Raw genomic sequence first — 25,165 nt, forward strand, 5'->3', positions numbered from 1 at the left:
GACAATGTAACAAGTACCATCTTGAAAACAAAATCCATGCCCTCAACAGACAACTATCCTGCTGGTGCCTTGACAGATAGAATTTTCCAGACTTCTGGTTTGTGAGAAAATAATTTTTGTTGTTGTTATTACTGATTTTTCAGGATAGGTTGTATCTGTGTTGCCCTGGCTGTGCTGGAACTTGCTCTGCAGACTAGATGGCCTCAAATTCACAGAGATCTGTCTGCCTCTGCCTCCCAAGTGCTGGGATTAAAGGCATGTGTCACCACGGCCCAGCAAGAAAATAAATATCCTTTATAAACTATATATTACTCTATATATTACTCAGCTTAAAGGAGCTGACATACTGACTCATTCTCACTCTGGATTAAACAGTTAAAATCATGCAGTAGAATAGAATTATATTCTAGATGCCGGGCGATGGTGGCGAATGCCTTTAATCCCAGCACTCAGTAGGCAGAGGCAGGCAGATCTCTGTGAGTTCGAGTCCAGCCTGGTCTACAACAGCTAGTTCCAGGACAGGCTCCAAAGTTACAGAGAAACCCTGTCTCAAAAAACAAACAAACAAAAAAAGAATTATATTCTAGCTAACTACATGTTATTTAAGCAGAACCCACAAATATAAGTAAGATATCACTAAACTAATAAAAAAAGTAGAAAAAATTTCAACAAATTCTGATGAAATAATCAAGAATTAGGGAATTTTATCAACTTGCTCAAATTCCAGTATATCTGACCCTCATTACTCTTGAAGAATGAACCATCTTCCTTTGAATGTGGGGTGCACAGATTAATAGAAATGGGTTAAATCAGGATATAGGAGATAGCTAGAAATATGCATAAGCTAATAGGCCAAGCAGTGTTTCAATTAATACGGTTTCTGTGTGGTTACTCTGGGTCTGGACATCCAGGAAATAAACAAGCAGCCTCTGCCTACATCTGTGTAAGTATATTATGGGAAAACCAGAAACATGCTAAAGCACATGTGTGAAGACAAGAGGACAAGTCTGTGGAGCTGGTTTTCTGTTTCTATTTTACATGAGGTCCAGGGATCAAACTCTGGGTATCGAGCTTGCATAGCAAGCAAATTTACTCACTGAGTCACCTTTCTGGTCCCTACCTAATCTTTTAAATTATGCATAAAATAAACTCTGAAGTCACAAACTAAAATCACAATAATAGTGGCTTTTAACTAATTGTTTTTAATGTGTATTAGTCCTTAACAGAAAAAAAAAACCGCAGAACACTTAAAATAATATTAACTTTTAATTTTTAAGATTTATTTTTATTTTATGTGTATGCATGAATACCTGTGCTAATATTTGTGCACATGTGTGCCTAGAACCCAAGGAAAACAGAAAACAGCACTAGTTTCCTAGAACTGGAGTTACGGACACCTGTAAGCCACAATGTGGGAACAGGAAACTGAACTCTGGTCCTCAGGAAGAGCAGCCAATGCTCTTAACTGTTGAGCCAGCTCTCTAGCCTTCAAGTTTTTTCAGCACGCTTGTTTGTTTATTTTTCTACTTATTTACTTGGGTGTGTGTAGGCTCACGTGCCATATTCATATGTGTAGGTCAGAGAACAACTTGTAGAAGTTAGTTTTCCCCTTCTACAGTGATGAGGGATTCCCCTCTGTGTGTTGTGAATACCACTGGTTAATGAAGAAGCTGCTTTGGGTCTGTTGATAGGGCAGAACTTAGGTCGGTGGGGAAAACTAAACAGAATGTTGGGAGAAAGAAGAGCAGTCAGAGAGAAACCAAGTAGCCCCACCAGAGACAGACACCAGTTGGAATCTTGCCTGGTAAGCCACAGCCATGTGGTGATACACAGATTACTAGAAATGGGTTAAATTAAGATGTAAGAGTTAGCCAATAAGAAATTAGAGCTAATGGGCCAAGCAGTGCTTTAATTAATATAGTTTCTATGTGATTATTTCAGGGCTAAGAGCCAGGAAACAAGTACTGCCCACAACACTACAGCCTGGGTCTCAAGGATCTGTCAGGCTTGGCAGCAGACACCTTCACTCACTGAGCTATCATCACACCAAATAGCAAAAACAAGTTTTGAGACAAGGCCTCGCTGTATAGTCCTGGCTAGCCTGGAAATCACTCTGTAGACAAGGCTAACCTAGAAATCAGAGATTAGGCTTCCTGGGTACTAGGATTAAAGGAGTATACTACTACACCAGGCTACAAACTGATCTCACAGTGATACTGTAACAAATTACACAAATTCAATGATTTACCACAGCAGAAATTTATTCTATTAATGTTCTAGTGGACCAAAGTTCAAAAATCGGGTTGCTGGCATAAATGGTTTATTCTAGAAGCTTTTTGTTGCTCACCTTCATTCTCGTGGCAGACAACAGTTCTTGGGATTCCCTGTCTTATGAGATATCACTTTAATCTCTACCTCCTTCAATCACATTATCTCTTCTCTTCAAAAGACATTTTTAACTATATTTAGGTCTCATGCTAACAGTTTGAATGAGACAGTCCTAAAGGCTCATATGCTTGCCTGCTTAGTCTCCAGTTGGTGAACTGCTTGGAAGGATTAGGAGGTGTAGCCAACTTGGATTAGGTGAGCTCTTGTTGGAGGAGGTGTCGCTGGGATTGGGCTCTGATGTTTCCAAAGCCCATGCCTAGCCCAGTGGGCTTCCCCCTCTCTCTGCCTGCTGCCTGTGGACCGAGATGTAAAGTTCCCAGCTACTGCTGAAGCACCCTGCCTGGTGCCATGCTCCCTACCATCATGATGACATCAGACCTGAAACTGACTCTGAAACTGTAAACAAATCCCCAATTAAATGCTTTCTTTTCTAAGAGCTGCTGTGGTCATGGTGTCTCTTCACAGCAGTAGAGCAGTGACTAGGACACGTGCTAATAAAGGATTATCTGTCTTTAAATACTTAATTACATTTCAGACTCTCTTTTCCAAATACAGTCCATGTATACATTATGGGCAGATACATCTGTTGAGGAATATCATTCAATTTATGTAACTCCAGAGACAGAAAACAAAATGGTTGTTGTCAGAGGCAGAGGGAGATTAGAAGACAGGATTACAAAGAGGCATGAGAAACTTTTTGCTCCTTTATCTTGATTGTAGCCACAGCTTCCTTCATGGATATAAACATATATTAAAAGTTATTATAGTGAGCTGAGTGCCTTTAATCCCAGCACTTGTGAAGTAGAAACAAGTGGATTGAGTACAGCCTGGTCTACATAGTGAGTGCCACAACAGCCAGGGTTACATAGAGAAACCTATCTTTAAAATAAAACACTGTCACCACCATCCCCCAAAAAAGTTACTAAAGTTACCAGCAATGAGAAAAATCAACATTTTTAAGTTTCAAAATGCAATCATGAATGATACTAAGCCTATACAATTTAAACTCAAAACAAAATTTAAAAAAAAAAAAAACAAAACTAGAGTTTTTTAACAAGTGGAAAGAAAGGAGCTACAACCTCAGCACTCCAGACACTGAGATGAGAAGATCATGAATTGGAGGATGACAGCCTGGACTACATAGCAAGATGTTCCCCCTCCCACCAAAAAAGGTGGAATTGAGAAAGAAGAGAATAATCTGAGTTGCAAATTCAATGATTAACAGGGTGATAGTGGCTATCCTAAATAGGAAATCAATGCAAATCAGAGAGCTTAATGCTTGTTTCCCAACAGTCCCCACATGGATCCTTGGTGAAGGCTTGTGCAGTCAGTGATCACAGAAACACTAACTCACACTACTCCCTGTGCTAACCATCAAGTGATGCTTGTAGACCAGGGAGGTTAGATAGGCAAAACCAAGAAGTGAGAGACCATCCAGGAAGGTTGCAAAAGCCAACAAGAAACTTTTAAAATGGTACATCAAAACAGACTGTAAAACTAACATACATATAACCAAATAATTCATTATAGCCATTTTCATTCTCATTAACATTCTTGCAATTACTATATGAGAAGAAAGGCGAAAGTGGAGAGAAGTATGAACTCTCACAGGAATCCCTCTTCCCCAACCCTTAATAGTAAGCATTTAATAATGCACTGGAAAATATGTTCAACACAAAACTTCCTGCTGCATTGTTTAGGAACTACTAAATTAAACACATATGCAAAATGCATGCTTCCTATTCCACTGAAAGTTTAAAGTTAAACACAGTAAAGCAAATGAAGGTAGATTTATCTATTAATAAACTTTATGGTGTTATTCCAAGGAAAATATATCACATTAAAGGACCAAAATACAATGTTTGAAAAATATCAACCATCTTTAATGAGACTGACTAAACAACACCCATTTGTTCCAGTGTATCAGGTTTAATCCCCATGACTAGCAGTTCAGTTTGGCAATCTCAATGCACAAGACAAATAATTCATAAAAGCTTGACAATATTATTTTTAGTTTGCATCCTTCTTGGATTGAGCCCATAAGTGCTTCTACTTTATGCTGCTCCAGAGACCAATTCCATTCAGGCACAAAGATGTTTGTTAGCCATTGCAAGAGAGTGAAACACTTTGTTCAATCATTATATTCAAATAATACATCTCATTTGGGAAGACATTAAGAAAACAACTATTAGAAAGTGACTATTGCTGCTTTGAAATGGTATCAAGGAAGTATGACAGAATAATCAAGACTATCCACTATGAATGAGAAGTAACTAATAATAGTTATGATTACCAATGATCATATTCGGGTAAATCTAACGATTTATCTGTCTCTCATAAAAACAAGATTGAAAATGGTCATCTAAAACAGCTTGTTAAATGTAAACAATGTTGACATGTGTCCTGATTATACTATAAATGTACCTTGATTATACAATGAAGCACAAAACGTTTTTTAATTTTAATGAGGGAGAAATACATCTAAAATTAGAACTCAACAAAACATCTGAATCAATTGTTTCCCCCAAATACTTCCAAACAAAATATTTCAAATTCCACACAAGATTCTGCAAACCCTGTGAGTACAGCTCTAATCTTGACACTGAATTTGGAACATCTCCATGGAGGAAATCCATGAACCAGATGTGAATTTCTTCAACCAAATACATTTTATAAATATGAGGACAAATAAAACATTTCTCTACTTAAAAATAACACTGGATAGAATTAGAAAGAGGAAATCCTACAGATCCTCAGTACTCACCACTCTAAGGCGTTACTCACTAGAGAACTATTCACTCTTCTACATTATCGGTGAACATCAACTTCATCAACCTCACACTTACTTACTTACTGTGTTCACTAGCCATATTAATCACAACAGAAATAGTTTTAAATAACATTTACCGTCACAGTATATAGAAACTGAAGGAAAAATACTTACCTTCAGTTTTAATTCAATGCATGAGTTCAAAATCCAAGGTAAAGTTTTATATACAAAGAAGAAGTAATCTACAATGGTAAATTAATGACCACAATAAAATTTAAGAAAAATCTAATTTTATAATCTTAAAGTTTTATAATATTTTAAATGCCAATGACACAAGTTTTAAAATTTAGCATCACAAAATCCAATTTCAAGCATATTAAGAACTTAAACAGGTTGTTTCCAGGATCTGGCTATTACAAATAATGCTGCTATGAACATAGATGAGCATATGCTTTTGTTGTATGATTGGACATCTCTTGGGTAGATTCCCAATAGTGGAATTGCTGGGTCCTGGGGTAGGTTGATCCCGAATTTCCTGAGAAACCGCCACACTGCTTTCCAAAGTGGTTGCACAAGTGTGCATTCCCACCAGCAATGGATGAGTGTACCCCTTACCCCACATCCTCTCCAGCAAAGGTTATTATTGGTGTTTTGGATTTTAGCCAATCTGACAGGTGTAAGATGATATCTCAAAGTTGTTTTGATTTGCATTTCCCTGATAGCTAGGGAGGTTGAGCATGACCTTAAGTGTCTTTTGGCCATTTGAACTTCTTCTGTTGAGAATTCTCTGTTCAGTTCAGCGCCCCATTTTTTAATTGGGTTAATTGGCATTTTACCGTCTAGTCTCTTGAGTTCCTTATATATTTTAGAGATCAGACCTTTGTCAGTTGCAGGGTTGGTGAAGATCTTTTCCCAGTCAGTAGGCTGCCTTTGTGTCTTAGTGACAATGTCCTTTGCTTTACAGAAGCTGCTCAACTTCAGGAGGTCCCATTTATTCAATGTTGCCCTTAAGGTCTGTGCAGCTGGGGTTATGCGTAGGAAACGGTTCCCTGTGCCCATTTGTTGTAGAGTACTTCCCACTTTCTCCTCTATCAAGCTCAATGTGTTCAGATTAATATTGAGGTCTTTAATCCATTTGGACTTGAGTTTTGTGCATGGTGATAGATATGGATCTACTTTCATTCTTCTACAGGTTGACATCCAGTTATGCCAGCACCATTTGTTGAAGATGCCCTCTTTCTTCCATTGTGTACTTTTGGCTCCTTTATCAAAAATCAGGTGTTCGTAGGTTTGTGGTTTAAGATCCGGGTCTTCTATACGATTCCATTGGTCAACTTCTCTGTTTTTATGCCAATACCAAGCTGTTTTCAATACTGTAGCTCTGTAATAGAGTTTGAAGTCAGGGATGGTAATGCCTCCAGAAGTACCTTTATTGTATAAGATTTTTTGGCCCAGCACTCGGGAGGCAGAGGCATGGCGGATCTCTGAGTTCGAGGCCAGCCTGGTCTACAAGAGCTAGATCCAGGACAGGCTCTAGAAACTACAGGGAAACCCTGTCTCGAAAAACAAAACAAAACAAAAAAAAAGATTTTTTTGGCTATCCTGGGTTTCTTTTTTTTCCATATAAAGTTGATTATTGTCCTCTCAATCTCTGTGAAGAATTTTAATGGGACCTTGATTGGGATTGCATTGAATCTATAGATTGCTTTTGCTAGAATTGCCATTTTTACTATGTTGATCCTCCCAATCCACGAGCACAGGGGAGATCCTTCCATTTTCTGGTATCCTCTTCAATTTCTTGCTTCAAAGACTTAAAGTTCTTGTCAAATAAATCCTTCACTTCCTTGGTTAGAGATACTCCCAGATATCTTATGCTATTTGTGGCTATTGTGAAAGGTGATACTTCTCTGATTTCCCTCTCTGCTTCCTTATCCTTTGTGTATAGGAGGGCAACTGATTTTTTGGAGTTGATCTTGTAACCTGCCACGTTACTGAAGGAGTTTATCAGCTGTAGGAGTTCTTTGGTGGAGTTTTTGGGGTCGCTTATGTATACTATCATATCATCTGCAAATAATGAAAGTTTAACTTCTTCCTTTCCAAATTGAATCCCCTTGATTCCCTTATGTTGTCTTATTGCTATTGCTAGAACTTCAAGCACTATATTGAAGAGATAAGGAGAGAGTGGACAGCCTTGTCGTGTTCCTGAATTTAGTGGGATAGCCTTGAGTTTCTCTCCGTTTAATTTGATGCTAGCTGTCGGCTTGCTGTAAATAGCTTTTATTATATTTAGGAATGACCCTTGTATCCCTAATCTCTCCAAGACCTTTATCATAAAAGGGTGCTGAATTTTGGCAAATGCTTTTTCAGCATCTAATGAGATAACCATATGGTTTTTTTCCTTCAGTTTATTTATATGATGGATTACATTGATAGATTTTCGTATGTTGAACCAGCCCTGCATCTCTGGGATGAAGCCTACTTGATCGTAATGGATAATTTTTCTAATGTGTTCTTGGATTCGGTTTGCCAGTATTTTATTGAGAATTTTTACGTCAATGTTCATGAGTGAGATTGGCCTGTAATTCTCTTTCTTGGTTGAGTCTTTGTGTGGTTTAGGTATCAGGGTAACTGTAGCTTCATAGAAGGAATTTGGCAGTGACTCTTGTGTTTCTATATTATGAAATATCTTAAGGAGTATAGGTATTAGGTCTTCTTGGAAGTTCTGGTAGAATTCCGCATTGAAACCATCTGGTCCTGGGCTCTTTTTGGTAGGGAGGTTTCTGATAACAGTTTCTAATTCTTCGCGACTAACAGGACTATTTAGAGCATTTACCTGGTCCTGGTTTAACTTTGGTATATGGTATTCATCTAAAAAACTGTCCATTTCTTTTACATTTTCCAATTTTGTGGCATACAGGCTTTTGTAGTAAGATCTAATGATTCTCTGAATTTCCTCTGTGTCTGTGGTTATGTCAGTGGGGGCTAACTGAGAAGCAAAGGACAATGGCGCTGGGCTCTGATTCTTCTGCATGGACGGGCTCTGTGGGAGCCTTCTCAGCTTGGTTGATCACCTTCCTGGACCTGGGGGGAGTTGGGAGGACCTTGGTCTTAGCATAGAGTAGGGAACCCTGATGGCTCCTTGGCCTTGAGAGGGAGGGAGTGGAGGTATGGGTGGAGGGGAGGAGAGGGAAGTGGGAGAAGGAGGGGAGGGAAGGGGGAGGAGGAGGGGAAGGAAGGGGGAGGAGGAGGGGAGGAGATGGAAATTTTTAAATATAAAAAAATAAACCATGAGGGAAAAAAAAAAGAACTTAAACAAAAGTGGTCTTTGGGAACATATGCATGTAAGAATGTATGTATGCATGTATGATTACTTTATGTGTTTGGGTGTTTTGGGGTGTTTTGCCTCCCTCCCTCCCTCCCTCCCTCCCTCCCTCCCTCCCTCCCTCCCTCTCTCTCTCTCTCTCTCTCTCTCTCTCTCTCTGTGTGTGTGTGTATTACTTTTTGCCTGCATGCATATCTATGTGTCTGGTACACCCAGAGGTCAGAGAAGAGCATCAAATACCTGAAAACTGGAGGTAGGAGATTGTTGTGAGCCACCATATGGCTGCTGGGAATCAAATCTGGATTCTCTGAAAGAACAAGTTCTGTAGAAGGAAGCGGCGGGCTGCGTTCCCGCCGCCCAGTTCCCAGCAACCGGCTAGCTTTACCCAAAATAATTACACGGAAACTGTATTCTTTTAAATACTGCCTGGCCCATAGTTTCAGCCTCTTATTGGCTAATTCTCACATCTTCCTTTAACCCATATTTAGTAATCTGGGTAGCACCACGAGGTGTGGCTTACCAGGAGAGATCTTAACCTGCGTCCATCTCGGAGAGGAGCAGCATGGAGACTCACTATGGTCACTGCCTGAAGCGTCTCTCTAACTCTACTTCCTTGTTCCCACAATTCTGTTCTGTCTACTCCACCTACCTAATTTTCTGTTCTTAAAGGGCCAAGGCAGTTTTCTTTATTAATTAACCAATGAAAGAAACATAGACAGATAACTCTCCTCCATCAAAGTTCTCTTAACCAATGAGTTCTCTCTTCAGACCTTGGGGTCTTACATTTCTTTTGCCCCTTCCATCAGAGGTCTTTCAAACATTTAACAGATCCTACTAAATATTTAACAGAAGACAAGTCAAGAAAATAGATGAGATGTTATTTTTATGCAGAAGTGATACAGAAATAGAACTTAGTTATAAGAATTATGAACAGAGCAGGGTGGTGGTGGTGCACGCCTTTAATCCTAGCACTCAGGAGGCAGAGGTTAGGTGGATCTCTGTGAGTTCGAGGCCAGCCTGGTCTATAAGAGCTAGTTCCAGGACAGGATCCAAAGCTACAGAGAAACCCTGTCTTGAAAAGCCAAAAAAAAAAAAAAAAAAAAAAAAAAAGAAAAAAGAATTATGAACAGATAGATTTAATCTTAGTTTTATTTTAAATGATAATTGCCTAATCCATTAAGGAAAAATGGTACCACAGCAAATTACTGAGGCATAAATACATTTGTACAAACACATTAGACTGACTTCATTTTTGTACAACTGTTTTCAGTCACTTAAGAAATTTACATTTATTTTATCCTGGCATAAAAATGACTATTTTAAATTTAACAGCCTATTATAATCTAAAATTATTTTTAAATGATTTCACAGTAATAAAGATTATTCAAATGATTCAAATTCTAACCTAAAAGAAAAAATTTCCCAGGTAGGAGGTATTTTAGAAATGATCACTGTTTAATTTAGAGAATGAGGATGGTTTCTTGATGGCCATGGAAGCTGGAAAGCAGTTACTACAGTAGCTGTAGAATTAAAAACCAGAAAGTGTGTCCTGGGTTTTAGGAAAACTGTACGGTACTCAACTTATAAGACAGTGCTTCTTTTCCAGTACACATACAACAAGACATGATTTCTTTCACATGCATATATATTCAATGCATAACTTTTCCTGTTGTGCCGAAATGATTGAGCTTTGCTAAGAATAATTCTGTGGAAATATATAATTGTGGTTATACTTTATACAAAGAAAGAACAACATTTAGTTAAAGAGCTCTATTTCAGGTGTATGATTTTCACTATTAAAAATTCTACCAACGGGAAAGAGGAAGAGGAATTATTCTGCCAGAAATTTGTCCTCTGACCTATACACATGCATCACGCTACACCCATACCTGCAATCACACACACATATGGACTACATACACACAGTAATCAGTTTTTTAAAATTTAATTGAAAAGAAATTCTAGTAACTGGAGAGATGGTTCATCAGTTAAAAGTATGTATTGCTTTTGCAGAAGATCCAAGTCTACTGCCCAGCATCCATGTCCAGCTGCTTACACCACCTGTAACTCTAGCTACAGCAGACTGAAGGCCTCTTCCTGCATCAGCATATACCCACAAATACACACACACACAATTAAAAAGTTAAAAATCTGAAAATATTTTAAAATAAATGAGAAATTCTATCAAGGGCCAAAAAAACTATTTATTTAAAAGGAACCAATTATAAATTTTATTTAATCTTAAACTTGAATGACAGAAACTTACTCTGAACTGCATAAAGCTTCTAGTTTTAAGAAGCAAAACCTGAATGAGACTAGCCATGAACTAGAGTGTCACATTCCATATACATTAAGATTAAATCCTAGCACGTTGTCCTTGCTCAGTCTAGATATAAGAGTGAGGACCTTGGTCTTGCCTCAGAGTGAAATGTCAGACTTTGTTGACTTACCATGGAAGCCTTACCCTTTCTGAGGAGTAGATGGGTGGGTGGGGGGTGGAAAGGTGGGTGGGAGTATTGGGAATGGGGATAGCTATATAAAATGAGAAAAGACTGTATCAAATAAATTCTTAATAAAAAAGAAAAGAAAACGGAAAGATTAAATCCTAATTTCTAAAACACATTATCATTTTTCCTTGACTTATACTCATAAACAATAAAAATAAGAAATGTACCTGAAGGTAAACCTCCCATTCACCAACAGGTAAGGATAGCTGTAATCCAACATGTATCAATTAGCAAAAACATATTTGGGTAGTACTCAGAAAAAAAAGTGAAAAGAAAAAAAGAGAAAAGGTAATATCAGGAAATCAAAATTATTTTAATGATATAAAATTAAAAATTTTAAAGACTATGAGACTATTCCTTACAACAAAAGCCTACTAAGAATGTTGAAAACAAAATGAAACACGGGAGGGGGCATCAAATTTGTAAGTTATTAAGAAAAAAAGTTTTTCTCCTTTCAAATTATTGTTGTTTTTATTGCTTTTATTTGGCAGTGCTAGACCTGAACCGAGAGCTTCACATGCCCCAGCCAAGCACTCTCAACACCTGAACTCTATCACCAGCCACTCCTAAACTGTCTTTACATTTACAAAGCATTGCTGTTTTTGTGAGACCGAGTTCTAACAGCATACTTTCGGCATTACACTTTTATAATCTAATGTATTTTATTTCAATCTCATAAATATTTCCAGAAACTAAACCAGAAAACAAATATTTAAAAAGACCTTATTTTATTTAGCATGTCACTATAGGAATTTTGATAGGTTAAATAACAGAGAATATGATTAATAAATATTTGAAAACATGAGTTAAAATATTATTTGATTTATATCTTTGTCAAATATTTAATGAGAGCCTAGTGTGGCCTAGGGACTTCAAGTACTGCAAATGCAGTATTGAGCTAGAGAGCAAAGCAAGCTGTGGTACTCATGAAAGCCTCTTTCTAGGATGTTCCATGAAAAAGCAGATAGTCATGATAAGTTACTCAAAAGTTATTCAGTTGTTTCATCTTCTGGAATACTTAATGTGAAATGTTGGTGAATCACTAAAGTTTCTGTGACGTTCCCAAGTAAAATGTCTCTTAGTACTTCTCCTACACAGTGTTTAAGGACTGGTGAGTCTCTCTCATTAATGGCTCTAGTTCTTTTCCACTTCCTTTTCTATTTCTAGAAAAGCAGAAATTTTAAATTGTGCACAAATTTTTCATATTCCTAGAATAAATTCTGTTCAAATATGCTACTATAATTTTTAAAATCTTAGCATATGTTCTTCATGATATTAATGTTATTAATTTTCCTCTTAATTCTTAATCCCTTTGATCAAGATTACTGTTTAAGTTTAAATGTTTTATATCAAGCCTAGTGAAACAGGTCTGTAATTCCAGGACCCAGAGAGTGAGACCATAAATTCAAGGCTTACCTGGGCTATGGAGTGAATTCAAAACCAGTCAGACACTATTTCAAAATACAACTCCTTTTGTGGTTGGTAGTAGCTGTTTTGCTCTCTCTCTGTGTGTGTGTGTGTGTGTGTGTGTTTTATAAGAGATCTTGGGGATATAGTTAAATCGTAGCACATTTATCTAGCAAGCATGAGATCCTGCTCTCAATTCTAAAAGTCCTGGGAGAAAACATAAACTTTAAATACTAGTTGTGAGGACTTAGATAAATTATTTGGTTTACCTGAACTTTAGTTAACTCAATTTTGAAACAGGAAAAAGGCAGTGCTTTCTCTAAAAGATTACAGAAGAAATTAAATGAAGTAATACATGCAAGGGCACTTGGGACATAAAAAACAATCAGCAAATATTAGCTATTACTAATTACAATGTATTTTTATTTATCTTTGGAACTCCGCATGCATCATCATCCTGAGGTCTCCGTTTTTCTCCAGCTTTGGAAAAATACAGTTTCTCTCCTTTCTCAGACAATCTAATTTCAGGAATGAGAACTCCTATAAGACAGGAGGAGGGCAATGTTCTAAAAACCAGACTAGGAAGCATTGTCCTTTCCCTATCCAGGCAATGTCAAGTGAAGACCATCTCTTGGGACAAATGGGGACAAGACAAAGCCCCTCCACAGCACAAGAAGTAGAAGTGTGAGCTGGAACAACCTGTTGTCAACACTAGGATTGGCATATATCACATACAGTCTGAGTTTGAGGAGACAATAAAAAATAACATGCCCTGATATTGGATGCAGGGAACTTCTCCTGGGGCTCTGAGTGTTGCACTCAAAAAACAAGGATCATTGCTGCTGTCTGCAATGCACCAATACCCTGGTGAAGAACTGCACTGTGCTCACTGACAGCACACCAAGCAGTGGTAGAATCCCACTTCACACTGCCCCTGAGCCAAGAAGAGGCCAAGTTGACTCTTGAGGAGGAAGAGATTTTAAACAACAACAAAAAACCAATCAAAATTAAAACAAATATGATGAAAGGAAAAAGAATGGCAACATCGGGGGTCATCTGGTGAAGCAGTTCCAACAGGACCAGTCTCTGGCCTGCACTGCATCAAGCCTGGGCCAGTGTTGTAGAGCAGAAGGCTACGTGCTTGAGGGCAAGGATCTTTAGAGTTCTGTCTGAGGAAGATCAAAGCCTGGAAAAGCAAATAAGTTGTCATCCGTAGTTCATGTAATAAAGGTGCTTATTTTTCTTTTTATAAAAAACAGAACTATAAGACAAAAACTGAACCCTCTCTTCTCATTCTGTCTTCATTGTTCTTAGTATCTCTTACTTTTTTCTTTGAATCTGTGATTTACCTACAATCATTCTAAACTAATATATGCTTTAATTATTTTATTACTTATTATCTTTATTATTATTAGTTCTACTTCTTGTGCTTATTTTCCTGCTTTTTTGAGAAATTTACTTCTCCAAGGTAAAGATTCAGAGGATCAAGAACCAGAAGCAACCATTCTGGCAAAGGCCTATGGCTAAAGTACAAGAACAAAGGATAGGACAGACAGAAAAAGGTTGAATAACTTGGGCTGAGGGGCCTCTGGCAGTGGGACTATCCTTGGTGTATGACCTAGTTTTTTGAAGCCCATTCCCTATGGTGGGATGCCCTGTTCAGTTCTTGGGCCTGCTCTTACTTCAACTTAATGTGCCAGGTTTTGTTGACTCCCCATGGGAGGCATTACCCTTTGGGAGGAGTGGATAGGGGGTGGAATGGGGGAAGTGAGGGATGGTAGGAGGAGGGGTGGGAGGGAGAACTGTCGCTGGAATATAAAATGAAATTTTTAAAAAGGGAAGGAAGGAAGGAGGGAGGGAGCGGGGGAGGGAAGAGAAACCAAGCCAACAATTTACAATGGTTTCTTACTGCTTCCTACTTCAAATGTAGATACTCGCAACTTTCAAGGCCCTCCACTACCTGGCTTCATAAATTTGAAGAACTGCAATTTCTACTCCTCCTCCCCCTACTCCCTGACTGCATCAAGTCTAGTCCTTTGAGCAAGTTTCCATTTTACAACTCTACTTTGGTCTGTTCAATACCAGTGTCTCTCTATACCCCCCCAAAAAATTCTAATCAGCCTTCACTCAATTTAGAATTCAAATTCACTCTGCATTGTCAATAGAGCTAGGTGCATGCTGTTATGTAATTACACAGTTACACAGCAGTAGGTACCTGTTCCTTTCTAAACTATTCCTTTCCCTACCAGACCTTGAAAGCCTTTGGAGTATGGAAAGCACCCATCTCTTCTCCATCAGAGGAGAAACTATTACAAAGAGGAGGGTCTTAGGGCTAGAGTATAGCTTTGAGAGAAACCAAGTAGGCTGACGAGGCCCTGGGTTCAAAAGAATGCATGAAAGAAGGAAAAATGAGGACTGGAGAGTAAAGAGATGCTAAAGAAGAGGCTAGAAGAGAGAAGGGCAGATGAAGGGCAGCAAAGAAGAAGGGGGCCACAGAGAAGGGGAGGAGAAAGGAAGGAGGCTTTAAAAATAGAAGATTCAATCTTAGAAAATTAAATGAAATCCTCAACCAAAGAGTTAAAAGTAGTTCAGCTGCCCAAAGTCCAGTTTGGAAACTGTTTTGCTTTCACAGTATTGACACACGAACAAGGCAAATCAAACTGTAAGAACTAAACCCTAGGCTCCATTTTGCTTTCCAACTTAATGGAACTTTAAAATACAAACAGGCCCGTTATTCAGTTCTGTTTTTTGCATTTTAACTCACGATTTTCCATGTTTTTGAGTAGACTGAAAGTTCATGAACCTCAAAGTGTCAACATAAATTAAGGGTGACTGTTCAAAGGAAACAAGTGGACGAGCATTGGTGACCTCTTAGAAATACAAAGCTGTGTTTGGGTACTATTCACACTTTTTTATCCCTAATTATAACCATGCAATATGATTCCTCTTGAGCATTAAAGTAAAGCTGTAATGCTATGATGTTCCTAAAGAATGAGGAACAATTTAAACAAAAGGCAGGAGGAAGGAAGAAATACAATACTTCTGGTCAAAAGTCCTCTTTCTGGAATCCATGATGAATGAGAAGAATTTTCATCTCACAAAACAACGTGCAATTCCTCATGTCACTACAACTTGGTTAACCCCCGAAACAACTGATCTTATTACAAAAAAAATTAAAGAAACAGACAAAGTCTCTTTCAATTCCTGCTCTGATTTATTAGAATTCACCTTTCCTTCACCTCAACTAGTAGATACTGAATGCAAATGTTAGTTACACTAAAGGACAGGACATTAGACAATTTAAACAGCAGCAAACTGAATTCAGTCATCCTTACTCACTGACCGATGACTCTATTCCTATTTGTACATTTTTAAAGTAAGACTGATGTCCTTCCTGGAAGTTCTTTTGGCATTCCAGATTACAACAGGGACTCAAGTACAACAAAGAAAAACATGCAGTAAATCAAGAGTTAGGCAAGACAAGACTTACAAGCAACCACATACATGTAGTCAAATTCTTCAACAAAGTAAGAATCCTTATTTACATATTTTCCAACATCTAATCTAACCAATGAAACTTAGTACTGCTTTAATATCAAACCTTGAATTGTAATCATAAAAATGTATGTTTCTAATGTGTGCATTAGGTAAAAGTGCTTACAAAGAATGTCTCCCAGTCTTTAGTAAGTAGTTGCTTATAATATCACCATCAATTTTCTTCCATTTTAGAAGAAAAACTAAAAATCTCTTTTACATAAAATTAGAAATGATGGTTAAACAAACAAAGAATTTTTAAAGGGGGTTTTATAACTGTTCAGAATGATGTAAAAACTCAACAATCTTTCTGCCTTGGCTTGCCAAGCCATATATTTTAAACAGTTAAACAATTTCTGTATCTAAATTACTTTAACAAATGATTGTTGTTGTTTCTACTGCTGATTACTTGCTCCCTCATACACCTTCCTTTGTTAAAGTCACATCTGCAGAAAAAAAAAAAAAGGCTACTAAAAAAAGAACACTCTGCTCCTCCAAGTTCATATCCTGCCAGCAATGGTCAGGACTGAACACTGTCACAGAGGAGTGATTTTACATATTAACATATTTAAGATAGAAATCTTAGGCTCAAAATTAAAGTAGTTGTATTAATAATGTACTTTACTACATAAATCTGTGATCTTTGCCTAAATCTCTGGTTTTTTAGCAAGTTTTCTAAACTTTATATAACAAAAACTGAGTATCTCTTGTCTCTTGCAATGTATGCTTGTCTTTAGCAATGAGTATATTTATTATTAGTAATTGTCAGGATGTGCATCCTTACAGACCCCAACACTGAAGGTTTCTGGAGGGGTTTTTTTGTTTGTTTTCTTCATTAAAAGATTCTCTGATTAGTTTGGCTAAGGGTTTGTCAATCTTGTTCATTTTCTCCAAGAACCAGCTTTTTGTTTCATTGATTCTTTGGATTGTTTTCTGTGTTTCTATTTTGTTGATTTCTGCCCTCATTTTGATTATTTCCAGTCTTCTACTTCTCCTAGGTGAGTCTGCTTCTCTTTTTTCCAGAGCTTTCAGGTGTGCTGTTAAGTCACCAATGAGTGCTTTCTCCGTTTTCTTTAAGTGGGCACTTAGTGCTATAAACTTTCCTCTTAGCACTGCTTTCTTTGTGTCCCATAGGTTTAAGTATGTTGTGTCTTTGTTTTCATTAAATTCAAGAAAGACTTTAATTTCTTTATTTCTTCCTTGACCCAGCTGTGGTTCAGTAGTTGACTGTTCAGTTTCCATGAGTTTGTGGGCTTTCTGGGGGTGGCATTGTTGTTGATTTCTAATGTTAATCCATGGTGATCCGATAAGACACAGGTGGTTACTAATATTTTTTTGTAACTGTGGAAGTTTGCTTTGTTACCAAGTATATGGTCAATTTTCGAAAAGGTTCCATGAGCCGCAGAGAAGAAGGTATATTCTTTCCTATTTGGGTGGAATGTTCTATAGATGTCTGTTAAGTCCATTTGGTTCATTACCTCCATTAAGTCTTTCAATTCTCTGTTAGGTTTCTGTCTGATTGACCTGTCCATTGGTGAGAGAGGAGTGTTGAAGTCTCCAACTATTAGTGTGTGTGGTTTGATGGCTGCCTTGAGTTCTAGAAGTGTTTCTTTTACATATGTGGGAGCTTTTATATTAGGGGCACAGATATTCAGGATTGAGACTTCATTCTGAAGGATTTTTCCTGTTATGAGTATAAAGTGTCCCTTTCCATCTCTTCTGATTGATTTAAAAAAAAAAAAATACTCTGACTTCAAGTCTAATGTCTAAATTGAAAACAGCATGTAACCTACAAATAGCTAATTCCACAGAGTGAAATTATTTTCATAATGCTAGGCAACATCAAATAAGTATCATCCACCAACTGATAAGGAATCAGATCACAGAAATGAAATATACAGAGAAGCAATGTTTGATATACACATGGAACAGTTTTAAGTTGGCCTGATTTACTCACACTCAACTTATTTCCTTCTCTGAAATCTCTCAATTCTTTCCTTTAAGAGAATTTATTCAGCCTAATTTGTCCTTAAGGAAAGATTTAACATGAAAATGGAAATGTTCTTGAGGGCCCTGCAATCCCCACCCCCAACTATATTTATAAAACCCCAACAGAAATGAAAAGGGGGACATAAGAACAGACACCGAGGAAAATCAGAGAATCATTATGTCATATTTCAAAAACCTGTACTCCACAAAATTGGAAAACTTAAAAGGAAATGGACAACTTTCTGGATAAATATCATTTACCAAAATTAATAAAAGCTATTTACAGCAAGCCGACAGCTAACATCAAATTAAACGGAGAGAAACTCAAGGCTATCCCACTAAATTCAGGAACACGACAAGGCTGTCCACTCTCTCCTTATCTCTTCAATATAGTGCTTGAAGTTCTAGCAATAGCAATAAGACAACATAAGGGAATCAAGGGGATTCAATTTGGAAAGGAAGAAGTTAAACTTTCATTATTTGCAGATGATATGATAGTATACATAAGCGACCCCAAAAACTCCACCAAAGAACTCCTACAGCTGATAAACTCCTTCAGTAACGTGGCAGGTTACAAGATCAACTCCAAAAAATCAGTCGCCCTCCTATACACAAAGGATAAGGAAGCAGAGAGGGAAATCAGAGAAGTATCACCTTTCACAATAGCCACAAATAGCATAAGATATCTGGGAGTATCTCTAACCAAGGAAGTGAAGGATTTATTTGACAAGAACTTTAAGTCTTTGAAGCAAGAAATTGAAGAGGATACCAGAAAATGGAAGGATCTCCCCTGCTCGTGGATTGGGAGGATCAACATAGTAAAAATGGCAATTCTAGCAAAAGCAATCTATAGATTCAATGCAATCCCAATCAAGGTCCCATTAAAATTCTTCACAGAGATTGAGAGGACAATAATCAACTTTATATGGAAAAAAAAGAAACCCAGGATAGCCAAAAAAATCTTATACAATAAAGGTTCTTCTGGAGGCATTACCATCCCTGACTTCAAACTCTATTACAGAGCTACAGTATTGAAAACAGCTTGGTATTGGCATAAAAACAGAGAAGTTGACCAATGGAATCGTATAGAAGACCCGGATCTTAAACCACAAACCTACGAACACCTGATTTTTGATAAAGGAGCCAAAAGTACACAATGGAAGAAAGAGGGCATCTTCAACAAATGGTGCTGGCATAACTGGATGTCAACCTGTAGAAGAATGAAAGTAGATCCATATCTATCACCATGCACAAAACTCAAGTCCAAATGGATTAAAGACCTCAATATTAATTTAAACACATTGAGCTTGATAGAGGAGAAAGTGGGAAGTACTCTACAACAAATGGGCACAGGGAACCGTTTCCTACGCATAACCCCAGCTGCACAGACCTTAAGGGCAACATTGAATAAATGGGACCTCCTGAAGTTGAGCAGCTTCTGTAAAGCAAAGGACATTGTCACTAAGACACACAGGCAGCCTACTGACTGGGAAAAGATCTTCACCAACCCTGCAACTGACAAAGGTCTGATCTCTAAAATATATAAGGAACTCAAGAGACTAGACGGTAAAATGCCAATTAACCCAATTAAAAAATGGGGCGCTGAACTGAACAGAGAATTCTCATCAGAAGAAGTTCGAATGGCCAAAAGACACTTAAGGTCATGCTCAACCTCCCTAGCTATCAGGGAAATGCAAATCAAAACAACTTTGAGATATCATCTTACACCGGTCAGATTGGCTAAAATCCAAAACACCAATAATAACCTTTGCTGGAGAGGATGTGGGGTAAGGGGTACACTCATCCATTGCTGGTGGGAATGCACACTTGTGCAACCACTTTGGAAAGCAGTGTGGAGGTTTCTCAGGAAATTCGGGATCAACCTACCCCAGGACCCAGCAATTCCACTATTGGGAATCTACCCAAGAGATGCCCAATCATACAACAAAAGCATATGCTCATCTATGTTCATAGCAGCATTATTTGTAATAGCCAGATCCTGGAAACAACCTAGATGCCCTTCAGTGGAAGAATGGATGAAGAAACTGTGGAATATATACATGCTAGAATACTACTCAGCGGTAAAAAACAATGACATCTTGAATTTTGCAGGCAAATGGATGGAAGTAGAAAACACTATTCTGAGTGAGGTAACCCAGACCCAAAAAGATGAATATGGGATGTACTCACTCATAATCGGTTTCTAGCCATAATTAAAGGACATCAAGCCTATAAATTTGGGATCCTTGAGAAGATAATAAGAAGGTGAACTCCCAAAAAAAGATATAGTAATCCTCCTGGATATTGGAAGTAGACACGATCGCCAGGCAAAATTGGGAACTTGAGGGTTGGGCAAGACTGGGCCAAGGGAAGATGGGGAGAGAAAAGTGTGAAGGGGAGAACGGGGGGAGCTCGGAGGAATGGGGTGCTTGGGATATAGGAAGGGTGGATATGGGAGCAGGGAAGCATATATCTTAATTTAAGGAGCTACCTGAGGGTTGTCAAGAGACTTGACCCTAGTGGGGTTCCCAGGTTTCCAGGGAGACGCCCCCAGTTAGTTCCTTGGGCAGCTGAGGAGAGGGAGCCTGAAAAGGCCAGTTCCTATAGCCATACTGATGAATTTCTTGCATATCACCATAGAACCTCCACCTGACGATAGATGAAGAAAATGACAGAGCCCCACATTGGAGCACCGGACTGAGCTCCCAAGGTCCTGATGAGGAGCAGAAGGAGAGAGAACATGAGAAAGAAAGTCAGGACCGTGAGGGAACCTCCAGCTGGCGACAGATGGGGAAGGTGACTGAGCCCCACATTGGAGCACTGGATTGAGCTCCCAAGGTCCTGATGAGGAGCAGAAGGAGCGAGAACATGAGGGAGAAAGTCAGGAACGAGAGGGGTGTGTTCACTCATGGAGACGGTGGGACAGAACTAATGGGAGATCACCAACTCCAGTTGGAATGGGACTGATGGATCATGCGACCAAACCCGTCTCTCTGAATGTGGCCAACAGCGGGGGCTGACTGAGAAGCAAAGGACAATGGCTCTGGGCTCTGATTCTTCTGCATGGACGGGCTCTGTGGGAGCCTTCTCACCTTGGTCGATCACCTTCCTGGACCTGGGGGGAGTTGGGAGGACCTTGGTCTTAGCATAGAGTGGGGAACCCTGATGGCTCCTTGGCCTTGAGAGGGAGGGAGGGGAGGTATGGGTGGAGGGAAGGGGAGGGAAGGGGAAGAAGGAGGGGAGGGAAGGGGGAGGTGGAGTGGAGGGAGGGGGGGGGAGGGAAGGAGATGGAAATTTTTAAATATAAAAAAAAAATAAACCATGAGAAAAAAGAAAAAAAATAAAATATAAAAAAATAAAAAAGTAAAACCTCCAAAAAAAATTAAATCAAGACTAGATAAGCAAATTAAACAGACCAATAACTGCTAAAGAAATAGAAACAGTCTTCAAAAGTCTCCCAACCAAAAAAGGCCCAGGGCCAGATTGTTTCAGCTCAGAATTCTGTAAGATTTTTGAAGAACTAATACCTATACTCCTCAAATTGTTCCACACAATAGAAACAGAAGGAACATTGCCAAACTCTTTTTATGAAGCTACCCTAATACCCAAACCACATAAAGACACTGCTAAGAAAGAGAATTACAGACCAATCACACTTATGAATATCGATGCAAAAATACTCAATAAAATACTGGCAAACTGAATTCAAGAACAGATCATAAAAATCAAGTTCGACTTTATCCCAGAGATGCAGGGATGGTTCAATATATGAAAATTTGTCAATGTAATCCACCATATAAACAAACTGAAAAAAAAAGATCACATGATCCTTTCATTAGATACTGAAAAAGCCTTTGACAAAATAGAACAAGCGTTCATGATAAAGGTCTTGGAGAAAGCAGTGATACAAGGAGCAAACCTAAACATAATAAAGGCAATATATAGCAAGCCAACAGCCAACATCAAACTAAATGGAGAGAAACTCCCAGCAATCTTACTGAAATCATCAAGAAGAAAAGGTTATTCACTCTCTCCATATGTATTCAATATATTGAGGTTCTAACTAGAGGAATAAGACAACAAAAGGAGATCAAGGGCATACAAATCGGGAAAGAAGTCAAACTCTCAGTATTGGCTGATGATATATGACAGTTTATAAAAACGATGCCAAAAATTCTACCAAGGAACTTCTACAAGTCATAAACACTTTCAGTAATGTAGCAAGATACAAGATTAACTCAAAAAATTCAGTAGCCCTCCTTTACACAGACAATAAATGGGCTGAGAACGAAATCAGAGAAATATCACCCTTTACAATAGTCACTAATAGGATAAAATATCTCAGAGTAACTCCAAGCAAGTGGAAAACCTGTATGACAAGAACTTTAAATCTTTGAAGAAACAAATTGAAGACACCAGAAAATAGATCTCCCATGGCCCTGGGTAGGTAGAATTAACATAGTAAAAAAGGCAATCTTACCAAAAGCAATCTACAGATTCAATACAATGCCCATTAAAATCTCAGCAAAAACCTTCACAGACCTCAAAAGAACAATACTCACCTTCATATGGAAAAGTAAAAAACCCAGGATAAGCCGGGTGGTGGTGGCGCATACCTTTAATCCCAGCACTCAGAAGGCAGAGGCAAGCAGATCCCTGTGAGTTCAAGACCAGCCTGGGCTACAAGAGCTAGTTCCAGAACAGTCTCCAAAGCTACAGAGAAACCCTGTCAAAAAACAACAACAAAAACAGGATAGTCAAAACAATCCTGTACAATAAAAGCATCACAATCCCTGACTTCAAACTCTACTACAGAGCTACAGTACTGAAAACAGCCTGGTATTGGCAAAAGAACAGACAAGAGGACCAATGGGACCCAACCAAATGAAGACATGGATATCAATCCACATACCTACAAACACCTGATTCTTGACAAAGACGAAAAAAATATCAAATGGGAAAAAAAGCATATTCAACAAATGGTGCTGGCATAACTGAATATCAACATGTAGAAGAATGAAAATAGATCCACATCTAACACCATGCACAAAACTCAAGTCCAAATGGATCAAAGACCTCAACATAAAGCCAACCACACTGAACCTCACAGAAGAGAAGTGGGAGGTACATCTGAAAGCACTGGCAAAAGAGATCACTTCCTAAATATAATCCCAGAAGCACAGACACTGAGAGAAACAATAAATGGGACCTCCTGAAACTGAGAAGCTTCTGTAAAGCAAAGGACATGGTCAACAAGACAAAATGACAGCCTACAGGATGGGAAAAGATCTTCACCAACCCCACATCAGACAGAGGTCTGATCTCCAAAATATACAAAGAACTCAAGAAATCGGTCATCAAAAGAACAAATAATCCAATAAAAAAGTGGGGTACAGACCTAAACAGAGAGCTCTCAACAGAAGAATCTAAAATGGCTGAAAGACACTTAAGGAAATGCTCAAGATTTAGCCATCAGAGAAATGCAAATCAAAACAACTCTGAGATTCCATCTTACACCTGTAAGAATGGCCAAGCTCTAAAAAACACTGATGACAACTTATGCTGGAGAGAATGTGGGGTAAAGGGCATACTCCTCCATTACTGGTAGGAATGTAAACTGGTACATTTACACAATGAAGTACTACACAGCAGAAAAAACAATGACTTATTGAAACTTGTGGGCAGATGGATGGCTCTAGAAAACATCATATTGAGTAAGACAACCCAGACCCAGAAAGACAAATGTACTCACTCATAAGTGGCTTTTAGACATAAAGCGAAGAAAAACCGGCCTACAATTCACAATCCCAGAGAACTAGACAACAATGAGGACCCTAAGAGAGACATACATGGATCTAGATACATGGGATGTAGAAAAAGACACGATCTCCTGAGTAAATTTTAGAGCATGGGAACCACAGGAGAGGGTAAGAGGACGGAAGAAGATGGGAGGGGAGTGGAGAAAAATATATAGCTCAATAAAAACAAAAAATAAAAATAAAACATAAAAAGGAAACACCACTAAATACACTTGCTACTAATTAGAATCTCATTATTAAAGCCTGAGTATATAGATACAGATACCTATTGGTTTATTTAGTTATTTAGTTTTACTTTATTCTTTCCACATTATACTTGGGAACTAAGTTGACAAACTTATCAGAGGATTTATTTCTTAGAGAGTAAACCTATCCGCATCCTGCTTCCCTTTTTAAGAAAGTTTTATATGTGTTCATGTGAGTGTCTGAATGTACACATGTGCAACAGTTTATATGCAATGGCCATAGAAGAGAGAAGAGAGTATTGGCTCCCTTGCAAATAGAATTACAGAAGGTTGGTGGGCTGTGAGCCAACATATGGATGCTGAGAAACAAACCTAGGTTCAGCACAATAGGAAGAACTCTTCACTGCTGAGCCATCTTTGGGCCTATCACTTTCTTATTTAGTATTTCCTTTTTGACTAGATTATTATAAAGTTTGATGTAATGTACACATCTCTGTCCTGAAGAAAACATAACCTCTTAAGTTTACAGACTCTCAACCAGATTTGTATTCTAATTAAGTTTATTCTTAAGGTATCCTTTTTTAAAATGTCATTCCTGATGGAGCAAGTCCCTAGCCTCCAAATGTTCTGATATCTGGCTAAGTTTCATCTTGCTAATTCCTGTGCTAATTAAAAATTGAGTGAGTTTTTGATTCATTTATCCTATATTTTATATAAAAGTCATGTTTCCACATATAACAATCATTTGTCAATGGAGCATTTTATCTGTAAATAGACAGGATATCCCCCCAAAACTTTGGGGCTCTCTTATTAACTGAGAGGATTCATCTCCTCTTCTGTATCATAAATGTAAAGAAAATATATATTTTCTATAATCTTTTAAGTTTTCTTAAATCATTATATGAATATTTTACATATGTGATTTTGTTTTTCAATTACACACAACTATAACTACACAATAAGAACTACATAAAAGAGTGGCTTTTTGGTGGGAGATTGAGACAGGATCTCATGCAGCCTAGGCTAGTCTTGAGCTCACTTGCAAAAAACTCCTGATCCTCCTGATTCCACCTAATAAGCGTTGGGATACAGTCATACAACACCATACCACAGTGATAGACATTTTAAATGAAACCTGCTATACATCTAGAAATAAAAACAATGTAGACTATTAAACTCATTAATAGATTCAATTTTCTGGTATTTTATAAAGGTTATTTTAAATCTATCTTTCTGCTATCTTT

At 38.1% G+C, this 25,165-nt stretch overlaps 1 protein-coding gene and 1 pseudogene across 1 annotated transcript in view; one reads left to right on the plus strand and one right to left on the minus strand.

Moving 5' to 3' along the window:
- Nucleotides 1–25,165, minus strand: part of Sbf2 (SET binding factor 2) — a 396,726-nt gene that overhangs the window by 249,247 nt on the left and 122,314 nt on the right. The gene's annotated exons all lie outside the window — the stretch shown is intronic.
- LOC121677269 lies at nucleotides 12,925–13,596 on the plus strand (annotated as a pseudogene).

This window comes from Arvicola amphibius, chromosome 1 (assembly GCF_903992535.2).
Source record: "Arvicola amphibius chromosome 1, mArvAmp1.2, whole genome shotgun sequence".
NCBI lineage: Eukaryota > Metazoa > Chordata > Mammalia > Rodentia > Cricetidae > Arvicola > Arvicola amphibius.